At 38.5% G+C, this 21,712-nt stretch overlaps 1 pseudogene; it reads left to right on the top strand.

The window, feature by feature from the left end:
• The first annotated feature begins 539 nt into the window (after positions 1–539).
• LOC131478212 (golgin-45-like) lies at positions 540–20,406 on the top strand (annotated as a pseudogene).
• Positions 20,407–21,712: the final 1,306 nt, after the last annotated feature.

Genomic DNA, 21,712 nt, shown 5'->3' with positions numbered 1-21,712 from the left:
TGAAATTAATATCCTTTCATTTTAAAACACGCTCAACCTCTCTCATGAGCACTAGACACATCTCTTGATGTAATTTTCAACATCATCTCCAGGTTGTTTTATGATTCCATTAGATTCAAAAACAGAAAATATAATTTCTCCCAGATTCCCCCAATTCTATTCCAATGCTTCAGTTAGTGGCATCATCATCCACTCAGTTGCTTAGAAGAGAACCTGATGTTTTCTTTCAAATGATTCTCCTTCACATATTATTTAATTAATATAAACATCTTTAAGTTAATATTCCAGAACATGTTCTCAAAGCTGTGTCTCTACTGCTGTAATTTTGACCCAAATCACAAGCATTTCTGATCTAGACAACTACATTTAACCAAAACATGTTGTAACGATTCTCTCTGTATTGTTTCTTACTCCCTCCTGGGCATTCACAGAAGGATGAACTCAGAGTTCTAGAAAACTAGAGCTATAAAGACCAGAAGCAATCTCTGCTCTCTATGTCACCTGATGGAGAAGAAACTTAGGAGGGTTTTCTGGGAGAAATGGACCAGTGGAGGACTGAGATGCCCAGCTTGTACAGACATGGAGGAAGCCTGAAGGTTTGCAGGAGGCTGGACAGAACCAAAGAGGAAGCAGTTTCTATAAAATAGGCTGTCATTTGAAAGACAGGGATAAAACAACAGAGAGCAGGCAGTGCACACACACACACACACACACACACACACACACACACACGGTGGCAATCTTTGAGCAGCTGCTTCATTCCAAACACAACAGCCAAGGCTGATTCCAGGATTTTGCAATTCCACCTAGTTATCCTTTTGGGTGATAGGACCCACGTGGTTGAAGCATCACTGTTGCCTTCTACAGCATGTTTTAGCAGGAGCATGTTAGAGCAGAGGTGGCACTCAAACACACTAACATATGTGATGTGGACATGCAAGCAGAATTTTAACCATTGTGCCACTCAATCACTGTCCTAGGGTTCTCTTTTCATTGCATAGCGGGTGAAATATCTTTCAGAGCAAAAATGGTGACTCCCATGGAATGGCCAACTTGATAAGGATTTGCTCTGCTCCAGCTGAATCACTACCACTGTAACTGGGACTTTGACAATGTACGTCCTGAGTTGTTTGTTCAAAGATGAGGCTAATCCACCAAGTAACAATCTCTTGGACATTATTTCAAAATACAGTTCAGTAGGCCTTATCCCTCCCCTCCAAATATTCACACACACAAAAAAAACATGCGCTATGTGTTCTGCTTAGCTCTGTATCTAGAAAGGGGTTGGGCCTTTGCTGTGTGATACGTTAGTTGTTCATCCAGATTTCTTTTTGTCAACTCTACATTATTGATTTAATACATTAAGAGAGTAGGTTAGGAAGGATCTATTCTATCCAACTGCAAACCTGGCACATCTGTGTCTTGTAGTTAGTTTATTGCCTTTGCTAAAGCAGAAATGTTGTTGCTTCAACATTGGCCTAGGAAAGTATTTGGGTAGAAAATGTTGAAGTAATAAATCACATTGCTACAGGTGAGTTATCCCCAGGGACTAACACTCACTCAATGACAGTAAACATCAAGTGTTTTATCTGGCAGGATCTCCTGGATGTTTGTAATGGGAGATAAGGGCAGAAAGCAGCACTGCTGCCACTTAGCTCATCCCTGGGCCACAGGAGACTGTAATTTTGCAGTCAATCATAAAATACATCTTTTTGGAATTGTAAGGCTTATGATTATATGAGTTTGTATTTTGATTTCATTATTCCAGTCAATGATAGAAAACTAATTATATATAGCACAACTGTGGAAGTTGTGTGCACCTGGCTTGGAACCAAAAGTGTCCACCAGCTTAGGCACCTGGTGGAGTGGAGGATTTGTGTTTCTGTAGGGCCATTATTGTATTTTCATGAAGTGCAGTGAGAATGTCACATAGAAGGTTACAGAGTGATTGCAGTGCTCTCCTGCCAACAGGGCCACTGAAGCCTCTACTGTGAGTTAGGAGGGGATGGGGAAGCACGTCCCAACCCCAAAGTAACAGCATTTCCTCTCTGTCGTGTCCTCATTCAGTAAGTGGCCATCAGTGGCAAATGACTTTTTCTTGTGGCTTCTGATTCTCTCAACATTTATCATATTCAGGGGCAGATGTTCTGGCATCGTTGGTTAGGCTTCATTCTGCTAGGCAGCCTTGCTGATTCCACTTTGAATTTAGCTCCTTACTCATGCTCCTAGAAAAGCAACAGAGTCTACCCCAAATGTGTGGGATGTTTCAGCTGTGTGGGAAATGAGGGTGACATCATCGGATTCTGATTCTGGCATCTATACAAACTGGAGGTGGAAAACTACTATACCTTGTGACTCCTTGATAGATTACTACAGAGCTATGGCATCTGACAAGCTATTTCGAGGTATTAAAAAACTGAATCTGGATGGATTCAATCTGTGTATTTTGTATGTTTGTGTGTGTGTCTGTGTTTTCTTCAAGAGAGAGCAAGAGAGAGAGAGAGACAAAAGAGGAAAGAGAGAGATTATGATTCAGGAATTTGGATGTACACTAGAGAGATGACTATAGTCACAAAAGAGTTCCATTCAGTATTTTAGATTAAATTGTTTGAAACAGAAACTATCAAAGATTCCTGAAGGACTGACACCCTGAGTAGACATAACACATTAAAACACATCCAATTATGCAGAAAAGAGAATTAGATGCAATTCCTTTCATGAGACCATTGTCACTGAATGCTAAGTGCAAAAAGAGAGTATGATAATGACAGATCAATATCTCTTGTATTCACATATGTAAAACCTCTAATAGAAGGTATTGGGAGAACCCCAGCAACAAAATCATTATTTACACATTGTGAGCAAGTGTGGTTAATGATATAAATGATAGGTTATTCAGCATTCAACTTACTGTAAGTTATCAAAAAGTATTCATGATAGCATTTGGGTAGATGAAAAAATACAATTGGGAGCTCTTATATTAAAAAGGTAACTTTACAAAATTTTCCTGTAGAATGCATTCCAAAGGTTCTCAAATTTGTTTATTTATTAGAAGTCAGATTAATGTAGAGCAGGAGAGACAGAGAAGGAAAGATCTTCCATGTGCTAGTTCACTCCCCGAATGGCCAGGAAGATCAGAAAATATTGATCTCACATGAGGAGCCAGAAGTGGCTTAAAGTCTTCCACTTGGGAGCAAAGTTGCAAGGCTTTAGGGCTATCCACCTTGCCGCTGCTTTCACTGGCAACAGGCACGGAGCTGGCTTGGAAGTAGAACATCAAGACAGAAACCAACAAGGACCCATATGTCATATCAGCACTTGGAGGAGAGCGTCTAGAGTCAAGGCACCTGCTCCTAAATGATTTTTAGATATCAAGCTAATAGTGTTTGAGAAATATTATTTACCCAGAATTCTTCATGCTCTGAACTCTGAGAAAGGGAAAAGTTAGGCTTTCAGAAATGTTTCCTGTTGACCTGATTTGGGTGACTCTTGTGTTGTGTTGTTACATTCAGTGCTCATGTGTGTTTATGCATAATACAGAAGAGAATGCTTTTAGTTTCTTTGCAGTGGGGAAGAAAACAAACTGACTCTCTTGGTGCACAGCTCATTAACAAACTAGAACTCAAATGAATAGGTCACAGCTTGGTACATTGGCTACATAGTCATTGTTAGGGAAATGCTCGCATGAAATGTGGATGAAAAGATGAGGCTGTTGGCTTACATTTACATTAGCCCTACTCAGCAATGGCTGCAAAGGAAAATGCCTTCTCTTTCATGAGCTGTGGATCTTCCAGACTGAAGCTTTGTGCACAGGTGACATGTAACAAAGTGCTTGGTGTCAAGTTAGGAAACCTAGGAAGTAAATCTGAGTCTCAAGAACATGTGATCATAGAGACCTCCACATTTTTCTTCCATTTATTTTTAATTTTAATATCTTAATATATTTGAGATGAACGCACACCCATGTGGGCCTCTCATTGGGGTGCGTGGGGTCAGGTATGAAGGAAGGTGTGTGGGACACACGTTTCTGTCTTTTTTTTTTTTTCAAACTGTTACTGCAGTGTGGTAGGGTGAAGGTCACTCTTTGCTGTCCAACTACATCAGTGATAGAGGATCGGACATGGACTCTCAGTGATGCTTAGTTCCCATTGTGGGGAAGAGTGTTCTGAGGGTGTCACTTGTGTGTTTGTGATAGCCCTAAGATGTCTATATTGTTGCTGAATGGCTGAGACAATCTTCCAAGATCTACTGGTTGATAAAGTTCATCTAATGGCTCCACAGTCCCAGGAACAGGCTGCACAACTTGAGAACTCCCCCACTTGTTATACCCTCTGTATTCTGATGATGCAGTCTACATTCCTTGATAGCCTGGATGACCTGGTCATCATGTCCTCCATGTGAAACTGGACATACTGTTCACTGCTCTAGCACCAGCAACAGAGTAGTCCCAGGCTTGGTGCATGCACTCCAAGGTAGCATTATACATCCTCTGAGTCTCCTTATGGCCAGGGTCTGAATCCAGCAGGTAGTAGGAGAGGCACTGAAGAAACTTCATCTGAGTTGACCACAGATTTGATTTTTCTATGTACCTGACAGTATAGGCTTCAATTCGTTCTGTCACCTGCACCAAGCACATGCTGGTGGATACAGCTGCCTGAGCTGTTCCACCTCAGTTCCACCTGTTGGCTAAATCCTCACCTTGAAGGCACTGGATCCCATATGGGCATCAGTTCTAATCCCAGCTCGCTGCTTTTGTGGCCTGGGAAAGCAGTTGAGGATGACCCAAAGCCTTGGTATGCTCCACCTACGTGGTAGACCAGAAAGAGGCCTCTGGTTCCTGGTTTCAAATTGGCTCAACTCTGGCCATGGTGGCCACTTGGAGAGTGAATCCTCAGGCAGAGGATCATCCTCTCTGTCTCTGCTCCTCTCTGTTTATCTGACTTTCAAAAAAAAATATATCTTTAAACCAAAACAGACAATCTTGATTCGAAAAAATTTGAAATTCATGCATAGTTTTTTCAACATACAGTTTTCATGAGTTTTTTTTTTCTCCAAAGACTTATTTATTCTTTTTATTGTAAAGTCAGAATTGCTGAGTGAGGAGAGATAGAGAGAAGGACCTTCCATGCGCCGGTTTAATCCTCAAGTGGCCACAATGGCCTGTGATTGGAAGCCAAGATCCTGGAGTTTCTTCCATGTCTCCCATGCAGGTTCAGGATCCCATGCCTTTGGGCCATCTTCAACTGCTTTCCCAAACCACAAGCAGGGAGCTGGATGGGAATTGGAGCAGCCAGGACACGAACCATAATAAGATCCTGGGAGGTGCAAAGCAAGGACTTCAGCCTCTGGGCTATTATGCCATTGTTTGGTGTCTCTTCATTTTGTTGTATCCTTTGCTGTGCAGAAACGTTTTATTTGGATTAAATCCATTTTAACTGTTTTTGATGGCTTCTGCTTTTGGGATCTTATCAAACATAAAAGCTTTACCTATTCCCACGTCTTGAGACATTTTAGTTTTTTGCTGCTTTTCCAATAACAATATAAAGTATATATTTAAAGACCTGATATAGTGGCTTAACAAGCTAAGCCTTAGTTGGTGATGTCATCATCCTCTACAGACACCAGTTCAAATTCTGGCTGTTCCACTTTCAATCCAGCTCCTTGCTTCTGGCCTGGAAAGGCAGTGGAGTCCCCTGTACCCATGTGGGAGACTCAGAAGAAGCTCTCCACTCCTGAATTTGTACTGGGCTAACTCCAGCTGCTGTTGCCATTTGAAAAGTGAACCAGGGAAAGGAAGATACTTCTGCTCTCTGAATGTGTGTGTGCTTTCCTGATAAAATTTTAAAAATCTAAGAAAGTAATTTACATGTACAAGTATTTTATTTATAGGTATTTATATGATATTCCATATTTATAGGTACTTAAGTGTATTTAATATTTCTAGATACTTTTCATTACTTTCTTGGCTCAAATTCTTTCAAACAAAAACTTACAAGAGATTACTTTAGAAGTATTGTATTGAAAAGCACATAAAACATTCTTTCTATCAGTACATGTTTTTAACTTTCTGATTTGTGGGTTTTTAGTGTTCACATAAGCACTTTGTTATTTTCATGACATTAGTTGGCATTCTTCTAAGAGGATCAGTTGATAGGGATTTGAACATATTTTTATATTTGTAAGTATAACATATTTATATACACAAATTATTGTGAATCTTGACTATTCAATGCCACTTTCTAACATATGTTTTAAGTAATGATGGGCCAAATTAACAGAAACATGGTTTCTCTTATTAATTTTGTTACATTAACGTCAATGGCATTGGTTTGAATTTGCATGGCTATATCTTTACTAGGTAAATCACGAGTCAAAAAAGTTGCTGGTAGCTTCTGTTGGAGATGATCTTCAGTATCACTTTGAACGTCTAGCCTGTGACAGGAACCAGCTTATATTAGAAAATGAAGCCCTCGGCTGAAACACAGCTCAACTCTCCGAACCGTTAGAACACCTCTCAATACAGTGTGATGTGTGGCGAAGCAAATTCCTTGCAAGCAGGTATGTGGCAGTGTAAATAGTATTTCATTTCCTAGCTTTTGCTATCAAATTTTTTATCCGTAGTATGATTTTTCTTTACTAAAATTATCAAAGCAAATCATATATACTTTAAGATGTGGGTTTTTTCCTGGAAGTTCACCCAAACTTCCAGGAAAAATATAAAGATCCACCCTCATATTCAGACCAAAATAAAACTAAGTTCAGAAGTCTGATAAATTCTAAAATCAGTAAAAGATAAATTAATTACTTTTCCCCAAGTATCTGAAAAATATCATTCTTCTCCCTCCGTTCTCTGTTTTATTGTTCATTTCTGTATGATAGAGCATCTCAGCCTTGCTCCTTCTCTATACAATTACCAAAACAGTAACATTTTTATGGCATGGCAAATGAGGCTGTTTTTCCACACAGGTAAAGAATGCCAAGTCCCAGTCCAGACATCTGGGCAAACTGGTGGCAGAAAACTGTGCTAGCACTTTAGACTCTTTTGTCCATTTACGACACTATCGCCCACCCCAACAATGACTTTGAATTACTGAAATACCAGCCCTGTGTGTTTCACATCCATACCTCTGGTGTTTAGCAAAATATGTTGTAAAATTTGTTTATTAACTGCTTATTTAACACTGAATCACCTTGAGATTTCATACAAAATATCAAAGGTCTCCATACTGTACATTAAGAACCACTGATTGTGAAGAAGAACATTTTCAGGAAAAGCCTTCTTCATGTTTTAATATCTGTAATACTTTCTACTAAAGGAGTCATTTCCTTAAATTGTGTTAGTGTGAGTATTGTGGCTTAATCACCACCATGTGCTAAACTGGCTTCCTATTTGATTGCTGGTTTGAGTCCTAGCTGCTCCACTTTGGATCCAGCTCCCTGCTCGTTTTCTAGGAAAGCAGCGAAGAGTAGCCCAAGTTCTGGGGTCTTTGCCACTAACGAGGAAGACGAAGAAGCAGCTCCTGTTTCCTGGCTTCAGCCTTGGCCCAGCCTGACCACTGCCTGGCCTAGCCCCAATTGTTGTGGCCATTTAGGTGGGAACCAGCAGATGAAAATCCCTTTTCCTCACTCTCTAACTCTTTAAATTAATAAGAAATTTTTTTCAGTTTAAGATTTTCAAAATCGTTATGAATGTTTAATTTTACAGTTTTCAGCAATAACCATCTTTTAACATGTTGTTACACTGACATCAGTATAGGTCTGGTTGGGTAAAATGTAGCACATCCAATCACAAGAAAACATTAAGCTTTTTAAAATTTTTTTGAAACAGCAATGAGGTAATTCTGTATGCAGAAACATAGAAGTCTAAGATTTGTGTTGTACAATTCCTTTTTTAAAAAAAAAAAAGAAAGATTCATCTGAAAGGCAGAGTTGCAGAAATAGGTGAGGAAACAGAAAGAGACTGCACTTGTTGGTTCCCTCCCCAGGTGTCTGCAGTGGTTAAAGCCAGGAGCCAGGTGTTGCTTCCAGGCCTGCCATGTGGGTCATGGGTTAGAAGTGCTATGACTAACTTCTGCTGTTTTCCCAGGCACATGAATAGGGAGCTGGATTGAAAGTGAAGCAGCCATGATATGCTTGATTAACTCACTGTGCAATTATTTCATGTAGAAAGATATATTTTTTTTTTCTGGAAGAATGTCATACTTGATTACTTACATATGACATATAAGCATGCTAAAGTAGAAAGAAAGACAGTTTGTCCTTTTGTGGAAATCTTTCTATATTCATGGTTTGTAAGTGTAAATAGATGGTTTGTAAGAAAATAACTGTTTTTTTGTGTTTGTTGTTTTTGTGTGTCTAAAAGCATTTCTTAACTGTTTTTCAAAATTCCACCAATTTGCAAATTTGAGATTACAAAAGTTGTTATGTAGAAATGTCAGTAGCCAGCACTGTGCGTCAATAGGCTAATCCTCCACCTTCAAGCGTCACCCAAACAACTCCCTGCTTATGGCATGGGAAGGCATGTGAAGATGGCCTTATACCTGTGTGGTCCACCCAGACGAGGCTGCTGGCTCCTGGCTTTGGGACCACTTAGTTCCAGTGATGCAGTCACTTGGAGAGCATGCCAGTGTGGAAGATGTTTCCCTTTCCGCATATCATTCTCTCTGTAAATACACCTTTGAAGTATAAATAAACAATTTTTTTGCAAAAGTTAAGTAAAATTTTTGTCTTATTTTTAATAGCCTATGTTACTTTACTGAGACCTAAATTCATAAACATTTTTACATGTACCTGCTAAAGATTTATTTATTTTATTGGAAAATCAGATATACTGAGAGTGCAACAGAAACAGAAAGGAAAATCTTCCGTCCATTGATTTACTTCCTGAACCAATCGAAAGCCAGGAGCCAGGGCTTCCTCTGGCTCTCCCTTACTGGTGCAGGGTCCCAAGGCTTTGATCCGTCCTCAACTGCTTTCCCAGGCCACAAGCAGGGAGTTGGATGGGAAGTGGGGCTGCTGGCTCACAACCAGGCACTCATATGCAATCCCAGAGCTTGCAAAGAGAGGACTTTAGCTATTAGGCCACATTTAAAAAATTTTTTTTGCATATGTTTTTAAACTGAGAAGTGATTTGACTATTTTAGTCATCTATGTTAGCCTTTTGAAAACAATTGTATCTATGTTACTTCTTTACATTGTGTAATCATGAGAGAATTTATGTGTAAGAACTGAAACTTTTCCTGGGTGATGCCAGATGAGTTAACCAATTCCAGAGCAGTTTTACAGCATCAGAATCACGAGGCACAAGTGCCATCCAAGATCTCATAAGCGAATGGGAACAGTTCCAGGAAGAAATGGCTGCCACCCACAAGTATGGTGCTAGTTTTCCTCTGAACTCTCCTACAAGTTTTGTTACTGTGACAGTTTATTTTCTCCCAATGTATGTGCTTCTTTTCAATTGTTTTTGTTGGGAAAAGAATTATATACCTCTCGAATAGATATAAGCTCTAGATCTAAAAGAATTTTAGTTAAAATAGTTTTAATATTTTACAATAAATGCTTGTCTTTGCTATCAAAAATCCTTTTGATGATTTGCAAATGTGGTAGAACTTGTTGCTGTCAGTATAGTTCAGAGTTATCAAAATGTATGGCCTGCTATAAAAGTTTTTTGTGCTTTTATACAAGTAATGTATTGTTAGCAGAGTCAGAGTCAGTTAAAATAAGGTACATCAAAATGTCAAAACTTGGTTAGAGGCAACTAGTATAGTATTAAGAGGGAAATTCATAGCCTAAGTGCTTGTGGTACAAAAAGGATTTCATCAATAATTTAAACTCCCTATTTATACCATACACATACATACATTAAACACAAAGTAAGAGGAAAGCAAAATGATAAATAGGAGAGAAAAAAATTGAAAGTAAATTTAAGGTCTTTGAGAGGATAGTAATCAGATAACAAGTCTAATCAGAAGTGAGTAAGGAGATGTGCATCAAGTGGTCAGTAATGAGTTGCACTGTATACAACAGACTGTGGCTATGTGCACTGCAGCAATTTTGATGAAAGATTTCTAAAGTGACTCAAAAGATAACCTGAATAACCCTGGTATATTAAAGTGATTGAATTTGTGGTACTAAACTTTCCGGTTTGTGAAATCCTAGGCACAGTCTCATTGGATTCACTGGAGTGTAATAATAAGCAGCTAAGTAAGAAATGGAACAAAATTTACACAAATTCTAGGAAAATGAGAACAATATCCCACTTACATTAGCAGGATGACATTATCTTAAACGCGGAAACCACAACTATTATAAAAGAAAACTGCAGACCAATACCTCTAAGGAACACAAATGTAAAAATCCTTCAAATAATTTGAGTAGATCATGACCAAGTGTTATTAATCCCACGAATTGTAGGTTGTTTTAGCATTAAAAAAATCATTTAATGTGAATTAAAGTAGGCATATGAATATCTCATAGATGCACTGATGAAACCATCATTTCCTGTATTAAATATAAAAACATAATAATGCTATATGTTGAGTAGGAGATTGAGAGGTACTTAAGTAGCCTAATTTATTTAACAAGATTTCATTATTTACTGAATTGTAAGAAGGATGGGGAAATGATTTGCTGCCAACATATTTCTCATTTACTTACAATAATTAATGTTTACATTTTGCCGTGTTATTAATGTTGAGGGTATATGTGTGTTCTCTACAGGTTACTGGAGGAACTCATAATCTCATTACAGTGGGGAAAAGAGCTGGTGCACAGCTCTACAACACCACGGAACTAGCACTGGCAAATCACAGTCTGGCAAAGGCAGTAAACACTCATCTTCTGGGAAATGTTGGCATGAGCAGTCAAAAGAAGGTTCTGGCCTCTGTTGAGTTTTGCAGCACTCCAGCTGAGAAAGTGGCTGAAAAGGTAAGATATCTTCTCTTTCCTGATCAATGGAACTCAGAATGAATTCTTCCTCAAAGGTGACATGATGTAATGGGAAGCACTTGGCCTTCAGAGTTAGGAAATGTGAGCCAAACATGATTGTTGTATTAATGAGATTGTAATCTAGAAGGAATTGTTTCCTCATAAATCTAAGATGTATTCTTCTCTAAATTTACTGCTTTGTCCTTAAAGGGAAGAATTTGCAATTATTTTGAAAGAAGTCATTAATTTAGCTACTGGGTCATGGGTTATTTTTCATTTAAAAATCAGTATATAATTTTCAGTTTCTTAAATATGTTTCCAGGATTCCATAAAGCAGATAGTGCTGTAGTGATTTCCATTTTATAGTAATTTCTCAATAGATAGTAGCCTTGATTTTTGTTTCCTTTATCCCCCAAATATTACTAATTTTGTAAATCTTTTAGATCTTTTAATTTAGATCTTCCCCCAATTTTAATGTCCTGGCATAGATTATTGCTACAGTCCCATCACTAATACCCATGTCTTGTTTTTGTACTTTTTTTGTTATTATTGCTAAGATTTATTTTTCTAGGAAAAGTACATTTACAGAGAGAAGAAAAAATATCCTCCATCTGCTTACTGGTTCACTGTCTAAGTGGCCACATAAAACAGAGCTGAGCTGATCTGAAGCCACAAGCCAGGAGCATTGTGCAGGTCTCCAACATGCCTGTGGGGTCCCAAGATTTGGGCCATCCTCAACTGCTTTGCCAGGCCACAAGCAGGGAGCTGGTTGGGAAGTGGAGCAGCCAGGTCAAGAACTTGTGCACACAGGGGATCATGGCGCATGTAAAGCAAGGACATTAGCCAGTAGGCTGTGGTGCCAAGCACACCCTGTCTTGTTTCTTCCCTGACTGGATCATTCACTCTCCTACTGCCAGAATTATTTTAAAAATATAGTACAACCTTCAAAGAGGCCCCAGTTTCCCTCATTATAGAATCTATATTGTTTATATTGAATAGACATTTTCCATTTCCATTCCCAAGCTTATTTCTCAAATATCCTTTCTCCTTCTACTTCACATTGCAGAAGCATTGCCTGCTATGTTTTGCATAAATTAGAAAAACAAAAAGCCATTGAATTAAAAAAAATCAAAGGCTGAACTCGCATTTCTGTAAAAGAATCAGTTAAGTCAAAGATTTAAAAAGGGGGTAAAGCTTGGTGCAGTGGCTCAATGACTAAATCTTCACATTGCAAGGGCTGGGATTCCATATAGGCGATATTTCATGTCCTGGTTGCTCCCTTGGCTTCCATCTCTATAGTCTGGGAAATGAATAAAAGATGACCAAGTCCTTAGAATTCTGCATCCGTGTGGGATGCTTGGAAGAAGCGCCTGTTTCCTGGCTTCAGATCAGCTCAGCTCCAGCCATTGAGGCTATTTGGGGAGTGAACCAAGAGAGAGATGATCTTTTGTGGTGTCTCTCCCTGTCCATAAATCTGATCTGCCTTCCCAATAAAAATAATTAATAAATCTCTTAAAAGGTAGGGGCACAGGAGCCCAAGAGGTACTGCTTTGGATTAAGAGTAGACATTTATGTTAAGGATAATTGTGGGATTTTTCTTAGGATTTACCTATTTGTTTGGAAGAGTTCCAGAGAAAGAGGACAGAATAGTTAGAGTTTTCCTGACTATTTCATCCCCAGATGACCAAAATGGCCAAGCCCTGGGCCAGGCAGAACTCCCTAGGGAAGGGTATTGTCCATGTGTGTCAGATGGGTGCAGGGATTCATGCACTTGGGCCATCATCCACTGTTTTCCCAGATATATTGCCAACGAGCTACATTAGAAGTTGGGTAGCCAGGACTTAAACTGGTACCTATATAGGATGCTGGTATTACAGACAGTACTTGAATCACCGTGCCACAGCATCAACTCAAAGTACAATTGTTTTATCTCTTTTTCTTCTGTTTTTCATTCTGTCTCATTACTATCCATAAGAAAAATGGTCATGATGAAAAGAGTGAGAAAAAAAGTACAATATAGCCTATCAAGATCAAATCTGGTAATTCATAGACAACAGATTCATAGCGTCACTAAACAATAGTAAAACTACTATACCAATGCATGAAGGGGGAATCGGGTGCGATCCTGACAACCTCTTAACAGGAGGTCATGTGCGTGGAGCAGGGGGGCACTCCAGAGTGGAGCAGGTGGTAAGGAGGAAGCTTGGATCCCAACCATGAAGACTCCCAGACCTTCACCACAAACTATTAATACAAGCAACAAGGACTATATCCCAACTGCCAAGGAGGCCACAGGGAATTGGATGCCCTTGGAGGCCGAGTACTCTGAGGTCACCCACCTCCAACCGGAGCTTCCCCAGGGGATGGAAGAAGTCCAAACACTACCGTGCAGAAACCAACGTCATCGGAAAGACAACCAGAAGTCCTGAGTGGTCTGCAGAAACAGAAGAACAATAAATGTCCTTTGGGACCAGGGAGGAGAGCTTTCTCTGGTCCGAGCCTGGCTCCACCTCTGGACCCCCGCCCTCCCTTGCAATGACCATTGGGATAGCTCCGAAAACCCCTCACAGCAAACAAACAATCATACAAACTAAAAAAAACTAAAATAAATAGACAAACAACAGAAAGTAGAGCCTGGAATCTGACAGGAAAGAGCTGGCGTGGATTGGCTTATGCCTCGCTGGGTGGGACACAAAGATTAGTTACTCCTCACCATGGTGTTGAGGATTTTCCTGCACACACCCCCCCAAAAAAAATGTTCTGCACCTTAAATGTCGACAAATGTCTTGCTAGAGTTACAAGCCAGTCTAGATTATCCTAAAATCTGCCAAGATCAGCAAAATTATACTTCAACACAACAAATGGCTAAATACTAAAATGAAATAGACACGAGACAGCTGAATGGTACCTTATAGCCATTTTAAGGAATATAGCAGCCGGTCCTGTATATAAACTAAAATTGAAATGTCAATGAGCTAATCATAGGTTGTGGCTAGGACTTACTTTTTTTTTTTTTTTTAACATACTGGTTACTCAAAACCATGTCAATTCCATAATGTTGCAAATTGCTGTTGATGTTATATTGGGACTCTTAATTAACTGGGATGATATTCTACCAGCTCTAACTTTGGCTCAGAAATGGTCTCCCCAAGAAACTGTTCAACCCATCTGGACAATAAGTAGCTGGACTCTATGCTTGGTATATGTTTGCAAGGAAAGAATCTTGATTGAATTTGAACTGTAATGCTGCATCAAGGTGGAGGAATCCACCAGGGGGGAGAGGGGCGTAGGGAGGGGTGGGGGGATTCCCAGAGCCTATGAAACTGTCACATAATGCAAAATAATTAATAAAAAAAGAAAAATGGTCATGAATTTAAAAAAATGCTTTCCCTAGACTATATAATAGGCGTATATCATTATTAAATTCAGAGCTTCTAGAGAAAATGAGTATAATATTTCCTGTCATCAATAGATATTGTTTTTCTGGGATTACTTATTAATGAAATGGAACTCTATAGTAATGATTCATCAAATAAATTAAGGACTTGTGTACATGATGTTTTATTCATCTAACCTTATCTTTTAGTTTGTTTTAAGATTCTGCACATTTTGGATCTAGTTACCTGTTCAGAAAGCACCCCTGATAATCCATTTGCTGAGTCTTCACCAACCACCTTACCTGCTACAAAGAAAATTATTGGAACATATCATCTCTATACCAGATATGGAAATAGAGCTTTCAGTTGCTGCAATCACTGCCAGGGAGAGCTTACTGCCCTTCAACATTCTGTATGTTAAGGCATGGTGCAAGCGCTTGCTTATTATCCAACAGTTATCACTTGAGACTTGGGGTTCTTATAATGCTAAAAGTAGTATCCCTTCCTGTTTGCATTATTCCCAAAGATATTTCATGTACTGGATTCCAGATTACCCGTTCTTAATGAATATCTCAGAATAAGAAAAGAAGGTAAGTGTGAAAACAGAAAATACTTTCTGGGAAACAGCAATGATTTGCATAAAGGACTGTAAAAGAGAAATAGTTTGTAAATTCCTTTTAGGCCCTGATTTATTTGTAAATTTAATCTACTTATTTAAAAGCAGAGAGAGAGAGACCTTCCACCCAGTGATTCCCTCCCCAGAATCCAACAGTGGCTGGCACTGAGGCAGGGCTGAGACTGTGAGCTGTCATTCCCATCCAGGTCTCCCACATAGACCTCAGCAGCTTAATTACTTGAGCCATTACCACTGCCTCCTGTGGTCTGTATTAGCAGAAAGCTGCAATTAGGATTTGAAGCTGAGCTCCAAAACCAGGTACTCTCATTTAAAACATAAGTATCTTCTTTCCTAAAATATCACAAGCCCACTCCAGGGGCCTAAATTAATATTTATCTTTTGAATATCTTATATGAGAATGTATCATGGTGTGCTAAAGAAAAGATTACAGGCAGCCATACCCACTCATTTACTGTTGTATTTGCACCTTAGCAGCACTTTTCCAGAGTTGAGTAGATGTAGCAGGGCTTGCATGACCTGCAAAGACTGAAATATTTACTATCGGTCCTTAATCTAAAACGTTTTCTGGCTCCTACTACATATTAATATTATATTAATAAGAGGGTAAGGGGCAAGGGCAATTTCTTTTTAGTTTTGAAGAAGTACTATAGGTGAAGGACATTATCTTTTATAAATAAGTGGTATATATTTGGAAAAACTATATTTTTGAGCTAAATTAGCGAGTACTTTAACATATCATGTTCTCATATTGTTCTTATATGGTAAATTCCATATTCTGAATGCATACAATCTGACATCTATAAAATAAATATATTTTTAACTTTCATCTGATTTTCATAAAATATAATGCCAAGGACTCTCCAGCATGATATTTATAAAGCATAGTGTGGGTAGATTCTTTATAGATGATCATCTACACAAAAATTGCAACTTACCAACTATATGCTATTGCATGTTTATGAAACGTCTTTCAATGCATTTTTACAGTGGCTTTTAAAATATTTTTAAAATATATTAAAACCAAGTATAAGAAATTGCTTGCAGAGTGCCTATCAACAAAGATATCTGGTCAAACAATATATTTAAAATATGTCAATTTATTTTTTATATTACCCATCTGAGTTACTTATACTTTCAATTATCAATAGATTTCTCTACCTTCTCTATTGTGAATATTCTCTTTGTGAAAAAGATGTATTGATTATTTAGAAAATCAAAGCGACAGATGCAGAAAAAGAAATATATCAACTATTTGATGATTGAAAGTCATTCTCTGGGCCATTCCTGAACCAAGAACCAACAACAGTAACCATGAGGGCCATTGTCTGTGTCCTCCTGGGTACATCAGCAGGAAACTAAATTACAAGTGGAGTAGCTGTAACTTGAGCCAACATTCCATTACAGGATGCCAACATCATGCAGGGCAACATAACTCACCACAGTACATTGCTCACCACCAATGAATATCCCTTTTCCTCCCCCAGGAAGGGTATCTTTCAATTCCAGTCTTCATCCTGCTTAGACTGTTTCAAATAATTCTTTTTAAGGGGGGAAGTTGCTACATTGAATTTAGCAGTGATTTATTGTGACACCAGAAGCATGTACATTGAAATGTTTTACACTTTAAAAACTCTTCTGTAATAAGTCCTAATGTAAAGATAGCAGAATGAGATAAAATACTTACAACTCATCAATCTAGTGTTCAGAATATACAAAGAATTTTTGCAGGTCAGAAACCAAAGAAGTAAATAAAGCAGTGGTTCTTGTGTGGCTCCAGTTGAATACATGTTGACTAAGAAAATACACAGAAGGCTACCAAACATTTGAGAAGATTTTCAGTATTATTAATCATTAGGGAAAGGCCACTCAATATTGCATGATATCCAGCTACTAAAAATAAAGAGCACAAGTAAGGTGAGGATATGGAGAAATTAGAATCACTTGTATTACTTGAGCGTTTTTAAGATGATGCAACAGTTCCTGAAGACAACATGGCAGACTCTTAAACCAAGCAGACTCTTATATAGTATTGCAATTCCGTTTGTATGCAAATGTCCAAAAGAATTAAAAGCAGAAATGAGTATGTACTTTTGCACCTGTGTTCATAGCAACTTTACCCATAATGACCGAAAGGTGGAAATAATCAAAGCATCTGTTGATGGACAAATGCATAAAAAATGATACATATGCGTGCAAAGGTAAATTGTTCAGCCTTAAAAAGGAAAGAAATATTAGAGCAAGCTACAATGTAGGTGAAACTTTAAAACATGGTAAGTGAATTACACAGAAAACAAATAGTTTTGTATAATTCCATTCAAATAAGTCACCTAGAAAATTCAAATCTACAGACCAAACAGTTGCTATCAAGGACCAAAAAGAGAGCAGAGCAAGGTTTTGGTTGTATATTCTAGTGGGCAGAGAGTTTGATTTGGAATGATGAAACATTTCTATGGGTGGGCATTGGTGGTTACACAACAAGGTCAGACTGGTTAATGCCACTGATGTTTGGAAATGGTGGAGGTGGTAAATCAAATTTCATATTAGCGCAAAGCTAAAACTATTAAAGTGTATAAAATTTCTTAATATCTGTAAAATAATGAACTCAGGACAGCCCTCCCCATGAATACCAAAATCTTTTTCCTAAAATAGTACTTTACTGAGTTTTAGCCCCACATAACCTCCCATATATTTTGAGTCATCTCTAGATTACTTACACAAATATATATTATGAAAACATTCGCAAGAATTGCAAAAACTTTTCAGCCAGATTTTTAATTCTATTTTCCAGGACTTTTAAAAATTATTTGACAATACATTGTTAAAGGTATACCCAGAGGAGCTTTTCTCTGTCAGGGAATGTTGGAGGAAATAAAATAAAAAAACTTGGGCCAGTGTGCTGGCATAGCTAGCTCATCCACCTGTGGTGCCAGTTTTCCACATGGGCACAAGTTGAAGCCCTGGCCACTCCAGTTCAAATCCATCTCCTCTCTCATGGCCTGGGGAGGCAGAAGAGGATGAACCAACTCTTTGGGCACCTGCACCCATGTGGGAAAACCAGAAGAAGCTCCTGGCTCCTGGTTTTGCATCAGCTTGATTCCAGCTATTGCAACCATTTGGGAAGTGAGCCAGCACATGGAAGATTCACTGTCTCTCCTCTATAACTCTGACTTTCAAGTAAAATAAAATCTTACGTAAAAATTAGCCTGTGAAAGATTTAAAGCAATTTAGATCTTTTCTTTTCTGGTTGTTTTGACAAAATAAGATAAATTATTTCCCAGGCCTGGCACAACTTATAGGGCCAACCCATCCCCATAAATGGAAGAAATAAAACAAGGAAAAAGTGGAGACATACTGACAGATGAAATGGTTTAAAAAATTTGGATCCACACTTGATTGAGCCTGGACAGAAAGAAACCTCAGATACAGAGGACCTATTTGACACCCTTGTGCTGGACACTCACACATTTTGAAACTGCTGGGTTAGATGAATAACAACTAAATCAACACTTATCACATTTTTATCTAAAAAAGATCAGTAACCTTAACATTACAACTGCAGGAACTAACTATAAAGAAGGAACAGAGATAACAGAAGGAAGGCAAACAATTATAAAAACTAGTAATGAAGAGAATTATTGAAATTGGAAGATGGATCTTTGTAGAAGATAAAGAAAAGTGAACCATTGGAATTAAATACAAAAGCACACTGATGGCTGAAGTCAGATCTAAGGCATCACTTTGAATAAAATGTGATTTACATACTAATAAGTCTACATGATCTTAATAATCCCTAGAATTGCATTAATTGCTAAAATTTTTTAGCAGAAATAGAAAATTGGAATAAACCTATATCAAATTAAAAAATGAATTCAAATCTCAAATTCCCAAAAGGAAGAATGGAATTCATTGTGAAAGATAAGTCCTAGTATGCATTTGAATCTGGATCCATAGATCATTCAAAAGACTAAAAAAGAAAAAAAAAAACTATTCAAAGTATTTTAAAATGGGGCTCCAGGACTCAGTCATTTATTCTAAGACAGTTTCAAGTTTTCTGGAGTTAGCATTGTGGCAAAGAAATTTAGACCACAATTTATGACATGAGCAGTTCATACAAATGTAAGTTTCAGTCCTGGTGGCTTCTATTCCAACATAACTCTTTGTCAATGCTCCTGGGATATTTGCAGAAGATGGTCTCAGTGCTTGAACCTCTATCATCTATCTGATAGCCTGGACAGAGTTCTGTGTTCCAGTTTCAGCTTGGACCAACCCTGGCAATGGTGATCTAGTGGGAATAAACAGAAGCAAGATCTAACAGTTGGCATACACTTGCTCCTTGTAATTCTGCTTTGTATAAAATGAAAACAATTTAAATTGTTTCATGTGTTTTATTTGTTTGAAGTAAAAACAGACAGAAGGACTGTTCACCACTTCGGCACTCCCTAAGGAGCAAAATGGTTGGTTATGAACATGACAAACCATGAGATGGAAACCCAGTCTTGGTGACCCACAGAGCTGGCAAAAGGAGCCATCACCTGCCACTTCCCATGGTGGACAGAAGCAGGAATATGAAAGTGGGAACAAAGCTAACACGTGATTCCAGGCACTTTGATTTCATATGCAGGTGTTAAGAGACATATAAACCACTACGACAAATTCCCTACAATTTCTCTTCCTGAAAAAAAATGCATTTGTGAAAAATATGTGGGATATGTATTTGCCTTACAGAAATCGTAAAGTGACAAAGCAAAATAAAACTTGCTAGCAAATGTGACACCAAATGTCAATGAAGCTTGAGAAAAGAAATGGGCCTATGTAAGCAACACAAATGTATACGCTTAGAAAGAATGGAGGGTAACAGGATGGACCCCGTCAGTGGTGAACTTCAGAAAGGTCATAGAAACCTTGTGCATCAGCCATGCTTAGCCAACTGAAGAGCAGGGTCCTTTAAGAGACCATGACACCCTCCACATTCTAATACTGCCATGGAAACTCCAGATTGTTACCTGATACTGGACCCTCCCTCTCACCCTCAGGAACATCACTACAGGCACTGGCATTAGCTTAGGACTCTGGCAACTTCGTCTGTGTTTGTATGACTAAGAACTCTCAAGTACTGAAGGGCAGTGATAAAGTGATTCTCTAAGTTAAGTGGGGAATGAGAACTATTGTCATTCATGACTCCTTATTAATCACTTCAATTTTGTTTATTTTACACACATTTGTTTGTTTCACTAAGGCCTAGACACAGGATTAATGACTGCCAAAACCATCAGCATGGCAGCATGCCCCAGTGCTCCAACAGATCCAAGGATAGAAATTAACCTCCTAGAACACCAGATCTTGCACTCCCACCTGGCCAAGACTCAACAGGAGCTTGAACTTCTTAAGGAGAAGCTTCTTCCATTTGAGCCTACTGCCTATGCCCTGGACAAGCAGCTACAAAAACATCTTAAGTTCAGGTGGTAATGAGTGATTGTCTTTCTTCTTATAAATGAGATGAAGTACAGGTTGTGCCTTGGGTTAAAATCACTGTTACTGAATGCTGGTACAGACACAAAGGAGCTTATTTCTCACATGAGCAGGTGGAATACTCTTGTGTTGAGATGCTCTGTGTACTGCAGGAGATTGTGCAGACAAGTAACATCATGGTGTTTTTCATGTCATTCTGTTCATTTTGTGAGGCCCAAGTTGCACAACACTGAGCTTGTGACACTGATGGAAACTTGGGTGATATGCTCAGGATCTCAGCTTCAAAATCATGAAGAGGTTTGTTTTTGTCTAACATCCATAAGTAAAAAAAATTGAGAGTTTGCATAAGGCATGATATGGGAATACCTATTCCTGAAGCCTATGTTTTTCTTAGGACCCTTCCTGAGTGTCAGTGAACCCCTTGTTTAAAGGGGTATGTCAGGGAGTTAGCAGAAACTCTTTCAGTGCACTCTATCACTCCCTCAGTGAAGACATAATTGGAATTGAGGATTCCCAGCAGCGTCTTGACTACCTTGACCCCTAGGAATAGAATTGCAAGCACAAAAAGGGCATGGTGGTATCTCCACAAGAATCAGCCAGTGTCACTCTTACAGTTTTCTATTAAGAAGATCCACTAAGGAAATTTTCATTCGGAAGTTCTGAATTAGAGTAAAGAGAGGAAATGAAGAGATGCTTTCTGAGAAGAGGTAATAACAAAGTTTTCACACTTTAGTAGAATCACATGAAAATGGTTTAGGAAGTAAAGCAAATGCAGGTAACAACTGAATTACTTCCTGGGTTAACACAGTGTGCAGAGAGCAAGGGTGCTGGGCTGGTCTCCTGCTCTCTGGCCAGTTTTCCATTTTTCTGAGCCCCAAAGTGCTCCTCTCTTAATATCTTAGAAAGCAGTACCCAGCTCTCTGAGCCACAATGAATTCATTATGTCATACAGAATCAGTGGGATGCTCTGAGTACATAGGAAAGGCTAGTGTTTGACACATGACAGGATTTGATAGGTGATCAATCAATTTATTAGTGAATGAGTTGTTTCTTTCACATATGTGTGGTTTAAAGAAAGTATGCAATTGTATATAGATGACTCATGTTTTATTTTTGAGATTTTGGTGCATGTATTTTTCCATCCCAGTACACAGTCCTTTCACTGGTATCCTCCTCTGTTGTTTGCCAAAGAAACACGAGCCTCATGCCTAAGTTTAGTGTATGACCTGTGGATATTAAGCTTGATAAAGAGGCCCAGGTCTCAGATTCATACTGTAGGGGTTTGGGTTGGATCTGCCAAACA

This window comes from Ochotona princeps, chromosome 2, assembly GCF_030435755.1.
Source record: "Ochotona princeps isolate mOchPri1 chromosome 2, mOchPri1.hap1, whole genome shotgun sequence".
Taxonomy (NCBI): domain Eukaryota; kingdom Metazoa; phylum Chordata; class Mammalia; order Lagomorpha; family Ochotonidae; genus Ochotona; species Ochotona princeps.
This window is presented reverse-complemented; position numbering and strand designations above follow the sequence as displayed.